Source organism: Artemia sp. Qi Xiang Cuo, chromosome 2, assembly GCF_049724085.1.
Source record: "Artemia sp. Qi Xiang Cuo chromosome 2, ASM4972408v1, whole genome shotgun sequence".
NCBI lineage: Eukaryota > Metazoa > Arthropoda > Branchiopoda > Anostraca > Artemiidae > Artemia > Artemia sp. Qi Xiang Cuo.
In genome coordinates, this window is record NC_142795.1 from 21,170,399 (window position 1) to 21,184,264 (window position 13,866).

A 13,866-nucleotide genomic window follows, 5' to 3' on the forward strand; every position below is an offset into this window, starting at 1 on the left:
AAATTTCTTTAAACTGAAAGTAAGGAGCGACATTAAAACTTAAAAAGAACAGAAATTATTCCGTATATGAAAGAGGCTGTGCCCTCCTCAACGCCTCGCTCTTTACGCTAAAGTTTGACTTTCTCACAACTCTTTTTTTAAACAATAAAAACTTTAGCGTAAAGAGCGAGGCGTTGAGGAGGGCACAGCCTCTTTCATATACGGAATAATTTCTGTTCTTTTAAGTTTTAATGTCGCTCCTTACTTTCAGTTTAAAGAAATTTTTTTTATATTTAAAGGCTGCGAAAGCGGGGGTTTGGGGGTGGTAGCCCCCAACTGTGCCTCCTAATCCCTGTACGTTTTAAGGTTCGACCTTGTAACTCAGCCTCTTTAACTCTTTAGAAAACGTAGTTTTTTTCAAATAATTTCTGCACGTTTTTGTACAGTTTATTACTTATTATTGCTTGACTAACTGTTAGCTGATCGTGTCAGGAGTTAAAGTTGGGGGGCTGCCGCCCCCCAAACCCCCGCTCTTGAACATTCTTGTGTTAAGGCTTTTAATTCCTGAATACTCAAATCACGTCGTACAGGGTGCCTCCTAATCCCTGTACGTTTTAAGGTTCGAACTTGTGACTCAGCCTCTTTAACAGCCCCCCAACTGTGCCTCCTAATCCCTGTACGTTTTAAGGGTCGACCTTGTAACTCAGCCTCTTTAACTCTTTAGAAAACGTAATTTTTTTCAAATAATTTAAAAAAGAAACTGAGTTTCTTTTCAAAGTATATAAAAAAGTTGCTCTGATGGTGAATCGAACCCGAGTTTTCCGCCTGAAAGTCTGAAGTCTCAGCCGCTGGACTATACAAACACAATAGTAATTGTTGTTTAGCAAATAGAAGGTATTTTCGACGCAAGCAAATTCCCAAAAATCTTGATATGTGGTTTTTGGAAAACAGGGAAGGAGTGATCAGATTGAGCTGAAATTTCGACGATAAGCTCCCAGGCCCCAGGAAAGCTTATCCTCTAAATTTCAGCCCGATCAGACAACGTTAAAGGGGGGTTGTGGAGGGAAAAATTAACATGGGCTAATATAGGAAAACGAGGTTTTTCGTAAATGTAAATTCGGGGGATAATTTTTTCGGTCTGAAAATATCAAAAGGCCCTAACAGGTCGAATTCTGCTTCGAATGAGTCCTCATTCAACCGGATCCGTTGCCAACTGTGGCCTGTAGGCGTGGCTAAGAAAAAAAAAAGAGATGAATTTTAAGTGGCTATATTTGGTTTTTTGAAAACAGGGAAGGAGTGATCGGATTGAGCTGAAATTTCGAGGATAAGCTCCCGGGCCCTAGGAAAGCTTAACCTCTAAATTTCAGCCCAATCGGACAACGTTAAAGGGGGCTGTGGTGGGAGGGTCCAAACTTCCGGCCCAGTTTACCCCATGAAGATAAAGTCGGAGGAGGATGAAATTTTGCAAGTTTCTTAGTTTGAGCTTGGGCTACAAAATGCAATTACCGCCGTCTCTCTGCGACCTCTAGGACCTGAAATCGCTTAACATTGTGGTGGGTCGCCTCTTTATAGAGGCACAAGTGTGCCTCCTTGATATCATAAAACAATTAATTAGCTTTTTACACATATCTCATATGGTCTAGTGGTTTAGGATAGTTGGCTTTCAACCAATTGGCTTGGGTTCGAATCCCAGTGTGGGAATTATTTTTAAAACAAAATCAGGTGAAATTAATTAGCTAATTTGACAAGACATAGGTAACTAAGGGCAAGAGTTCGTTCTTTACTATAAAACAGGCTCGGGTTCGATTCCCGGTGTGGGAAAATTTGTAACTCTATAATCTTCGAATATTTGAACCTTTTATAATTTATAATGATGTATAATATAAATACTGTAATCTTAACTATATTAACTATAGTGAAGTTGCGTATGCAAGTTAGTATAGGGAAGAGTTCGATCTTTATTATAATTTTTAATTACAAAAGTCACTAGATGTAGCAATTTCCTTTAAAATGAGCCATTATACAGCTCTATATGAATTTCTATATGATTTTCCAGTAACCATCTAGCTGAGGGGAAAAAACGAAACGAAAAAAAAATGCCTTAAGTGGAGAATATCTTGGTTTCAGCCACTTTTCTTGATTTTCAAGCCAATATATTTACCCTGTTGTTCAAGCCAAGTGACGTTTGCTATATAGAGGTTTTGGACAGGGCGGTTCTAATAGTGTACTTCTTGTTTTGATCTGACTCTATTTTTTTTGTATAGGCAAGAGTTCGTTCTTTATTGTAATTTAGTTACTATAGATTTTTAACCCAATTAATTTCCTTTAGGATGAGGTATTGAACAACCCTCTACGATGTTCCAGTGCCAAGCTATCTGTGGAAAAGAAAGAAAAAAAAATATCCCGTTTGGGGAGAATAACGTGGTTAAAGTCAATTTTCTTAATTTTTAAGCCAATATATTTCCCTTGCTGTTCAAGCCAAGGGACAGATAGTTTACTATACAGGGGTTTCGGACAAGGCGTTTCTAATGGTGTACTTTTTGTTTTGATCTGACTTCTTTGTTAGGAACTATGGGTTTTTATATTTCTTAACATTGGATGTGATCGCCTCTTACTAGGTTGCTAGCTACCGTTGCAACCCGGAAAATATGTTTTCCTTGCTGTTCAAGCCAAAAAACAGAAAGTTTACTGTACAGGGGTTTCGGACAAGGCGGTTCTGATGGTGTACTGTTTGTTTTGATCTTACTCCTTTTTTAGGAGCTATGGGTTTTTATATTTCTTAACATTGGACGTGATCGTCTCTTACTATGTTGCTAGCTACCGCTGCAACCCGGATTAACATTGGACGTGATCGTCTCTTACTAGGTTGCTAGCTACCGCTGCAACCTGGATTAATATTAAACCCGGATTAAAAAATTATTATCATATCTTATATGTAACTTTCATTTCATAAGTCTTCGATAGTCTAATGGTAAGCATGCCTACTTGTTACCTGAGAGAAGTTGGTTTCGATTCCCCGTCAGCGAGAACTTTTAACATGTTGAATTAAAAGCAGTATCTTTTCAATTTAAAATTTAAAAAAGAAACTTGTTTATTTACATTCTAGCTAAAATAATGAAGATCATATGAATGAACCACAGGATTCAGTTTCTTTGGATTTGAGTTCGTTTTTTAACTATAAATACAAACAGGAAAAAGCCTACGGCTTTTTCTTCTTTTAAATAGTAAGAGACGAAACTCAAACAATCAAGTAGCTAACTAAGTCCAATGTATGGAATGGTTTGTTATTTCAGTGATTTACTAACCTATACTATAGTTAAGTGGCCTATATAATTTAGTATAGGCAAGAGGTCGTTCTTTATTATAATGCTTCAAAATTCAAATATCTTTGAAAAGACTGCAGTATGAAAATACATCAAAAATGCAATTTTTTTGACAAAATTGATTCTACTTTAAAAAGTATTTTATTTTTAAATACAAAAGTGACTAGATGTTGCAATTTCCTTTAAAATGAGCTATTATACAGCTCTCTATGATTTTCCAGTGCCCAGCTAGCTGAGCAGAAAGAAAAAGCGGAAAGAAAAAAATATCCCGTTTGTGGAGAATAACGTGGTAAAAGTCAATTTTCTTGATTTTCAAGCCAATATATTTTCTTTGTTATTCAAGCCAAAGGGAGGTAAGTTTCCTTTATAGAGGATTCGGACAAGGCGGTTCTAATGGTGTACTTTTTGTTTTGATCTGACTCTGTTTTTAGGAGTTGGGGGGTTTTATATTTCTTGACATTGGAGGTGATCGTCTCTTACTAGGTTGCTAGCTACCGCTGCAACCCGGATCTGGTAGCAACTTTTTTCTTATGTTTGTTTCGGTAATCTTCATCATTACCATACCGTTCCTTGATCTTTTGTCTAGCCTGCTCAATTCTTGCTTCTCTGTAATGTTCATCATTACCATACCGTTCCTTGATCTTTTGTTTGGCTGTCTCAATTTTTGCATGTCTATAATCTTCATCATTGTGATAACGTTCCCTGCTCTTTTGTCTAGCCTGCTCAATTGTTGCTTCTCTATAAAGTTTATCATTGTGATAACGCTCCTTGATCTTTTGTTTAGCCTGCTCAATTCTTGCTTCTCTGTAATGTTCATCATTACCATACCGTTCCTTGATCTTTTGTTTGGCTGTCTCAATTTTTGCATGTCTATAATCTTCATCATTGTGATAACACATCTTGCTGTTTTCTTTTGCTCTCTCAATTATTACTTCTCGATACGCCTGGTCGGTTGAATACCTTTGCTTTTTTCTTTTCAAGTTACTATCTCTGTTGTTTGTGTAGTACTCTTTCTTCAACTTGCGTATAGCCTGCTTTGATCTAACCATTATTCTAATCAAGAATGAGAGAATTTTCAGTTTTGACTTTCCTTATATACTAATTATGACGTCACTCTATTCACGTCATAACTCTAATATAAAACTATGATGACGTTCATTATTTATCTAGTAGGGTTTCAGACAAGGTATTTCTAATGATGTACTTTTGTTTTGATCTGACTCTATTTTTAGGAGTTTTGGGTTTTTATATTTCTTAGCATTGGACTGATCGTCTCTTACTAGGTTGCTAGCTACTGCTGCAACCCAAATTCACATATATATTTATTTATGAGAGGCAGCCTGGCCGAGTGGTCCAAGGCACTGGTGTTAGCCACCAGTCTCTTCAGAGGCGTGGGTTCAATTCTTACCGCTGGTATACGATTATGTTTGAAAGACTGCAGTGTGAAAAGACATCAAAATGCAGTTTTTGGTGGAAAAATTTATTCTCTTTTAGAAATAATTTATTTTAGTTACTATAGATTTTTAACCCAATTAATTTCCTTTAAAATGAGCTATTGAACAACCCTCTACGATGTTCCAGTGCCAAGCTATCTCTGGATACAAAAGAAAAAAAAAAGAAAAAAAGAAAAAAATATCCCGTTTAGGCAGAATGTTGTAGTAGCTGCCACTTTTCTTGATTTTCAAGCCAATATATTTCCCTTGCTGTTCAAGCCAAGGGACAGAAATTTTACTATGCAGGGGTTTCGGACAAGGCGGTTCTAATGGTGTACTTTTTGTTTTGATCTGACTCTTTTCTTAAGAACTATGGGTTTTTATATTTCTTAACATTGGACGTGATCGTCTCTTACTAGGTTGCTAGCTACCGCTGCAACCCGGACAGGAATTTGTTCTAAATCATTAGTCTTACAAACACATTCATTAGTCTTACATTCACATATATATTATTTATGAGAGGCAGCCTGGCCGAGTGGTCCAAGGCACTGGTGTAAGCCACCAGTCTCTTCGGAGGCGTGGGTTCAAATCTTACCGCTGGTATACGATTATGTTTGAAAGACTGCAGTGTGAAGACATCAAAAATGCAGTTTTTGGTGGAAAAATTTATTCTCTTTTAGAAATAATTTATTTTAGTTACTATAGATTTTTAACCCAATTAATTTCCTTTAAAATGAGCCATTGAACAACTCTCTACGATGTTCCAGTGCCAAGCTATCTGTGGAAAAGAAAAAAAGAAAAAAAAATATCCCGTTTAGGCAGAATGTTGTAGTAGCTGCCACTTTTCTTGATTTTCAAGCCAATATATTTCCCTTGCTGTTCAAGCCAAGGGACTGACAGTTTCCTATACAGGGGTTTCAGACAAGGCGGTTCTAAAGGTGTACTTTTGAATTTGATCTGACTCCTTTTTTAGGAACAATGGGTTTTTATATTTCTTAACATTGGACGTGATCGTCTCTTACTAGGTTGCTAGCTACCGCTGCAACCCGGACAAGGCACTGGTGTTAGCCACCAGTCTCTTCGGAGGCGTGGGTTCAAATCTTACCGCTGGTATAATGTTTGAAATACTGCAGTGTGAAAAGACATCAAAAATGCAGTTTTTGGTGGAAAAATTTATTCTCTTTTAGAAATAATTTATTTTAGTTACTATAGATTTTTAACCCAATTAGTTTCCTTTAAAATGAGCCATTGAACAACTCTCTACGATGTTCCAGTGCCAAGCTATCTCTGGAAAAGAAGAAAAAAGGAAAAAAGAAAAAAAAAATATCCCGTTTAGGCAGAATGTTGTAATAGCTGCCACTTTTCTTGATTTTCAAGCCAATTTATTTCCCTTGCTGTTTCAAGCCCAGGGACAGAAAGTGTCCTAGACAGGGGTTTCGAACAAGGCGGTTCTAATGGTGTACTTTTGAATTTGATCTGACTCCTCTGTTAGGAACTATGGGTTTTTATATTTCTTAACATTGGACGTGATCGTCTCTTACTAGGTTGCTAGCTTCCGCTGCAACCCGGATTAGGCAGAATGTTGTAGTAGCTGCCACTTTTCTTGATGTTCAAGCCAATATATTCCCCTTGCTGTTCAAGCCAAGGGACAGAAAGTTTCCTATACAGGGGTTTCGGGCAAGGCGGTTCTAATGGTGTACTTTTTGTGACGTGATCGTCTCTTACTAGGTCGCTAGCTGTGCTGCAACCCGGATTATCTCTTAATAGGTTCCTAACTACCACTGCAACCCGGAAAGCTGTTCAAATTTATTTAAAATCAACTAAAACCTCGTATGACGTCATATAATACCACAGACATCTTTTTATTTTCCCTGTTGTATCAGTTACTATGAGATAGATTTCGGTTCTTACTGTACTATACATGTATTTCGGACAAGGCGGTTCTAATGGTGTACTTTTTGTACTGATTCTTTTAGGAGTTATGGGTTTTTATACTACTTAACATTGGACGTGATAGTCTCTTACTAGGTTGCTAGCTACCGCTGCAACCAGGGTTGCTAGCTACCGCTGCAACCCGGATATTAAGATATAATTGATCAATCTTTATTATAATTTTTATATTTCTTAGCATTGGACTGATCGTCTCTTGCTAGGTTGCTAGCTACTGCTGCAACCCAGATTCACATATATATTATTTATGAGAGGCAGCCTGGCCGAGTGGTCCAAGGCACTGGTGTTAGCTACCAGTCTCTTCGGAGGCGTGGGTTCAAATCTTACCGCTGGTATACGATTATGTTTGAAAGACTGCAGTGTGAAAAGACATCAAAATGCAGTTTTTGGTTGAAAAATTTATTCTCTTTTAGAAATAATTTATTTTAGTTACTATAGATTTTTAACCCAATTAATTTCCCTTAAAATGAGCCATTGAACAACTCTCTACGATGTTCCAGTGCCAAGCTATCTCTGGATACAAAAGAACAAAGAAAAAAAGAAAAAAAAATATCCCGTGTAGGCAGAATGTTGTAATAGCTGCCACTTTTCTTGATTTTCAAGCCAATATATTTCCCATGCTGTTCAAGCCAAGGGACAGAAAGTTTCCTGTACAGGGGTTTCGGACAAGGCGGTTCTAATGGTGTACTTTTTGTTTTGATCTGACTCCTCTGTTAGGAACTATGGGTTTTTATATTTCTTAGCATTGGACGTGATCGTCTCTTACTAGGTTGCTAGCTACCGCTGCAACCCGGATTGCTAGCTACCGCTGCAACCCGGATGATGATTCTTTATGTAACATTCAATTCACTTATTACGTCATATTATTTAACAACAGGGATTTTCAGGTAATAATTTTCTTTCTCACTTATAAGTTTTCAAACGACTAACAGCACTACGAAACTCATTTTAAAGGTAGAACTCTTTCTAAATGATTACAAACATGAAAAAGCCTACGGTTTTTTCTTCTTTGTTATAGTAAGAGACTAGCCTCAAACAATCAAGTAGCTAACTAAATCAAATGTATGTAATGGGTTCTTATTCCAATGATCGTCTTTTAATGGAAAGTTTTAATATATTGACCTTAAATATAACTTTACTAGCCTATACTATAGTTAAGTGGTCTATTTAGACCAATTTTTCAATACAATTTAGTATAGACAAGAGGTCGTTCTTTATTATAGTTAAAACTTAAAACAAACAGAAATTATTCCATATATGAAACGGGCTGTCCCCTCCTCAACGCCTCGCTCTTTATGCTAAAATTTTTTATTGTTAGAAAAAATGGAGTTGTGAGAAAGAGTCAAACTTTAGCATAAAGAGTGAGGCGTTGAGGAGGGACAGCCCCTTTCATATACAGAATAATTTCTAATCATTTTAAGTTTTAATGTCGCTCCTTACTTTCGGGTTAAAAAACTTATTTTTGTATTTAATTTCTGAACGTTTTAAAATTAATGCAGGTTTTGATTTTGGCTTACATGAATAATTAAAACGAAACTTGCATATTAATTTTCCTTTTTTTTTGTTAAATGGCTATCTCGAAAGTTGTTTAATTTTATTTAAGAACGTTTTTATTAGTAATAAATATATGTAACTTACGAATTAACTTGCGTAACGAATTTCTGTATCCGTATATTTTTATTACGTATATTAGGGGGGTTCGCCCCCCTAGTCAATACCTCGCTCTTTACACTAAAGTTCATTTTTTTTTCAAATTCTTTAAGAATGACCCCTTAATCACAAAGGCTGTTAATTAGAATAAATAGCTCATATGAAAGTACTAAAAAAAAACTTTAGCGTAAAGAGTGAGGTATTGACTAGGGGGCGAGCCCAATCATATACGTAATAGTTTCTGTTCGTTTTAAGTTTTGATGTTGAAAAGTTTTGATGTTGAAAACTTGTTTTTTTATTTAATTTCTGATCGTTTGTTTAAATAATGCTTGAAAATCTGGCGCCCCCTTCATAGCAATGTCTCTTCCCCCACGAACACTTCCTCCATGGAAAGATCCTCCCACGTAATCCCCGATCTACCCCCCCCCCCACTACCAGAAAAAATCCCCCCTGAAAACGTCTGTATATTTCCCAATAACCAATACTATATATTAACATTGGGCAAAGTTCATAGCTTGCAGCCCTTCCCCTGGGGAGTGTGGGGGAGTGTGGGGGATCTTGCTGTTTTGTTTTGCTCTCTCAATTATTACTTCTCGATACGCCTGGTCGGTTGAATACCTTTGTTTTGCTCTCTCAATTATTACTTCTCGATACGCCTGGTCGGTTGAATACCTTTGTTTTGCTCTCTCAATTTTTACTTCTCGATGCGCCTGGTCGGTTGAATATTTTTGCTTTTCTCTTTTCAAGATACTATCTCTGTTGTTTGTGTAGTACTGTTTTTTCAAATTGCGTATAGCTTGCTTCGATCTAACCATTATTCTGATCAAGACTGAGAGAATTTACATCTTTGTCGTTCTTAAGTAGTAATTATGACGTCACGGCGTAATGATTTTATTGACGTCATGGCGCAATGATATTATTTCATGACGTCATCAGAAACAACAATATAATTTCGTGTTTTTCTATTCACGTCATAGCTCTAATATAAAGCTATGACGACATTCATTATTTATCTAGTAGGGTTTCAGACAACGTAGTTCTAATGATGTACTTTCGTTTGGATCTTACTCTATTTTTAGGAGTTTTGTTATATTTCTTAGCATGGGACTGATCGTCTCTTACTAGGTTGCTAGCTACTGCTGCAACCCAAATTCACATATATATTTATTTATGAGAGGCAGCCTGGCCGAGTGGTCCAAGACACTGGTGTTAGCCACCAGTCTCTTCGGAGGCGTGGGTTCAAATCTTACCGCTGGTATACGATTATGTTTGAAAGACTGCAGAGTGAAAAGACATCAAAAATGCAATTTTTGGTGGAAAAATTTATTCTCTTTTAGAAATAATTTATTTTAGTTACTATAGATTTTTAACCCAATTAATTTCCTTTAAAATGAGCTATTGAACAACGCTCTACGATGTTCCAGTGCCAAGCTATCTGTGGAAAAGAAAAAAAAAAGAAAAGAGAAAAAAATATCCCGTTTGGGGAGAATAACGTGGTTAAAGTCAATTTTCTTGATTTTCAAGCCAATATATTTCCCTTGCTGTTCAAGCCAAGGGACAGAAAGTTTCCTACACAGGGGTTTTGGACAAGGCGGTTCTAATGGTGTACTTTTTGTTTTGATCTGACTCCTTTGTTAGGAACTATGGGTTTTTATATTTCTTAACATTGGACGTGATCGTCTCTTACTAGGTTGCTAGCTACCGCTGCAACCCGGATAGGTTGCCAGCTACCGCTGCAACCCGGATTCAAAAGAAATGTTGCATGTTTAGTGAAAAGCTTCCAAGGTATGGACCGGCAACTGTGGAACAGTTTACAGATGTAATGGGAAATCTTATACATCACTGTGAATATATGGAGGCATAATTGTCCTTTACTTAGTTTCAGCTTAAATTCGATGATCGAACCTTTATGTAAAAAGACTGCAGTATGAAAAGACATCAAAAATGCAGTTTTTATTGGAAAAATTAATTCTCTTTTAAAAATAATTTATTCTAGTTACAAAAGATTTTTAACCCAATTAATTTTATTTAACATGAGCCGTTGAAAAACTCTCTTCGATGTTCCAGTGCCAAGCTATCTGTGGAAAAGAAAAAAGAAAGAAAAAATATGCCGTTTAGGCAGAATGTTGTAATAGCCGCCACTTTTCTTGATTTTCAAGCCAATATATTTCCCTTGCTCTTCCAGCCAAATGACAGAAAGTTTCCTATACAGGGGTTTCACACAAAGCGGTTCTAATGGTGTACTTTTTGTTTTGATCTGACTTTTTTTGTAGGAGTTAAGGGTTTTTATATTTCTTAACATTGGAAGTGATCGTATGTTATTAGGTTGCTAAATACCGCTGCAACCCCGATTACTATTGAGACGAGTCGCTCTTACTACAGTTCGTTACCACAAACTTTTTGATTATAATCGGGAAAAAGCTTATGGCTTTATGTTAGTTGGAGTCGTAACACACAAACCTTAGTATGATACTATTACCCAGACAAATAACTTCTCACAATATGCTTGTATTACCTTAACTTTTAGTTACTATATGTCGTGGTTTGTTCTTTACTAGGTGTCAGGTATATCCGATGAAAATTATATAATCCTCATTTACGTGCTCATCTTTTACTAAGTTGCATCTACGACAGCAAGCATGATTCATTTTTCAGTTATTCTTTCTTTTCTATAATTACAAATGGTTTTTAACCCCATTAATTTCCTTCAAAATGAGCCATTGAACAACTCTTTACGATGTTCCAGTGCCATGCTATCTGTTGAATTACTAACTTATACTATAATTAAGTGGCGTATAAAATTTAGTATAGGCAAGAGGTCGTTCTTTATTATAGTCTCTTACTAGGTTGCTAGCTACCGCTGCAACCCGGAAAATCGTCTCTTACTAGGTTGCTAGCTACCGCTGCAACCCGAAAAGGAATTACTAACTTATACCATAATTAAGTGGCGTATAAAATTTAGTATAGGCAAGAGGTCGTTCTTTATTATAAATGGAAAAGAAAAAAGAAGAAAGAAAAAAATATCCCGTTTGTGGAGAATAACGTGGTAAAAGTCTATTTTCTTGATTTTCAAGCCAATATATTTTCTTTGTTATTCAAGCCAAAGGGCGGTAAGTTTCCTTTATAGAGGATTCGGACAAGGCGGTTCTAATGGTGTACTTTTTGTTTTGATCTGACTCTTTTTTTAGGAGTTGGGGGGTTTTATATTTCTTAACATTGGAGGTGATCGTCTCTTACTAGGTTGCTAGCTACCGCTGCAACCCGGATATTAAAATTCTATTTTTTAGAGCTTCGGTTACTATTGAGACGAGTCGCTCTTACTATACAGTTCATTACCACGCACTGTTTGATTTAGTTTTTACTATGAGGCGTGGTCGTCTCTTACTAGGTTGCTAGCTACCGCTGCAATCCTGATCAGTAACACTTTTTGGTTACTATGGGCTCTGGCTCGCCTTTCACTAGGTTGTGCAAACTACTGCAATAATGATTTTTCAAAACATGTTTTAAACTTTTAGATACAATAGGCTTCGGTTTGTCTTTTACTTTATTGCTGCAGCTATAGCTACAACCATCATTTAGAGCTCGTTCTTTACTATAAAATTGTTGATTTAGCAAAAATAAATATGATGATTTATTTTAACATTTCAGTTACTATGGCCTAGAATTCGTTCTTTATTACTATTTTCAAAAACGTGCTTTTTCACTTTTTGGTTACTATGGGCTCTGGTTCACCTTTCACTAGATTGGGTCAACTACAGCAATTATGATTTTTCAAGACATGTTTTAAACTTTTAGTTACTACATGCTTTGGTTTGTCTTTTACTTGATTGCAGCTATAGGTACAACCATTATTTAGAGCTCGTTCTTTACTATAAAATGGAAACAATGCAGTATGACAATACATCAAAAATGAAGTTTTTGGACAAAATTGATTCTACTTTAAAAACTATTTTATTTTTAATTACAAAAAGCACTAGATGTAGCAATTTCCTTTAAAATGAGCTATTATACAGCTCTCTATGATTTTCCAGTGCCCAGCTAGCTGAGGAGAAATAAAAAGCTTTCAGTTAACATGGGCTAGGTGTCGTTCTTTATTGTAATTAATTATAATCTTATTTTAGCTACAATGGGCTGGAAGTTTGTTGTTTAATGTAATTCCCATTATAGCTAACGAACTTTTAAATGTTTTTGAATCGTGATCTTCCGAGGTCGGTAACGAACAATATCAAAACAAAACAATATTGTATAAACACTGCATTTAAATGGCTTGCTAGCTTAGTACATGAGGTAAATCATACTTATTTTTTATTCTGGCCCAAAGTTCCCCGGTCCCCCACTGTGCCACTGCCCTACACCCCTCCAAATAATCCTATTGTTGAGGACTGATGGTTCTCATTCAATATTTTTGATGAAAAACCAACTATTTTTTTTAGGATTTCCCAGAGCTCCCTCTATCCGTTAAGAAGACAAGGAGGGTCTAAGCAACTCCAGTGGTCATTTCAAACAGACCACCTGTTATAAATTATGGTTATTGGTCAAAACAATTAAGCTCATTAAGAACCACCGTAAACCACCCAATAGCCAACTGTCCAACAGCCACATCCAACATCCACAACAGGATGCCACAACCATAAGTCGAATCCGGACCCATCACACACAAGACAATAGTCAACTGGTCAACTGCCACATGCAAAATCCACAACAAGATGCCAAAACCATCCGGACACATCATACACCAGCCAACAGTCAACTGGTCAGCTGTCACACCCAACATGCAAGCTATAGTCCCATTCCAAGAAGCTGATGTAGTCATGGAACCAGTTGCCTCTTTCCGTGATTTGGGGGAGGGGGATTCAAAGCCACTAAACCCTTTAGATACGTCCTTGAATGTTATTCGAACATTTGAACCTTTTATAATTTATAATGATGTATATTATAAATACTGTAATCTTAACTATAGTGAAGTTGCCTATGCAGGTTAGTATAGGGAAGAGTTCGATCTTTATTATAATTATAGGTGACTTCAGCCATCATAATTTCCTTGTCAGATCTAGTTTTAGAGCATTTTTTCAATAGTTGTCTCGTACTTTTCAGGACAGTTTGTTCTACTACACAGAGAATTTTTTGCCAAATATTCAGTAGAACTAAAAGGACTGTTTAAAACACAGTTAGAAATGCTTTTTTCTTGAGTCGGTGTTGCAGGAATTTGTTCTAAATCATTAGTCTTACAAACACATTTACTAATAACCCTAACAGGCTCATTTTCGCCATAATTGAAAAACATTTCTTTTCCTTCGCTGTTGATAGGTATGCTTGTATATATATTTTTATTGCTGCTACATAAACTGCAATTGCTCCTTCCAAAATTAATATACGAATTTTCTAAGAAGTACGCCTCCGTATATTCACTGTGTTGTCGAACATTTTCCATTGCATCTATAAACTGTTCCGCAGTTGCCAATCCATACCTTGGAAGCTTTTCGTTAAACTGACAACATTTCTTTTGGATATTACTATGAAGCTTTGCCAAA

At 36.3% G+C, this 13,866-nt stretch overlaps 1 protein-coding gene and 1 non-coding gene across 2 annotated transcripts in view; both read left to right on the top strand.

Moving 5' to 3' along the window:
• Positions 1 to 13,866, top strand: part of LOC148954992 (ATP-dependent RNA helicase SUV3 homolog, mitochondrial-like) — a 386,954-nt gene that overhangs the window by 33,831 nt on the left and 339,257 nt on the right. The window lies entirely within an intron of this gene.
• On the top strand, positions 1,608 to 1,680 carry TRNAE-UUC (transfer RNA glutamic acid (anticodon UUC)). Its single transcript has one exon. It is a non-coding gene; the product is annotated as a tRNA-Glu (tRNA).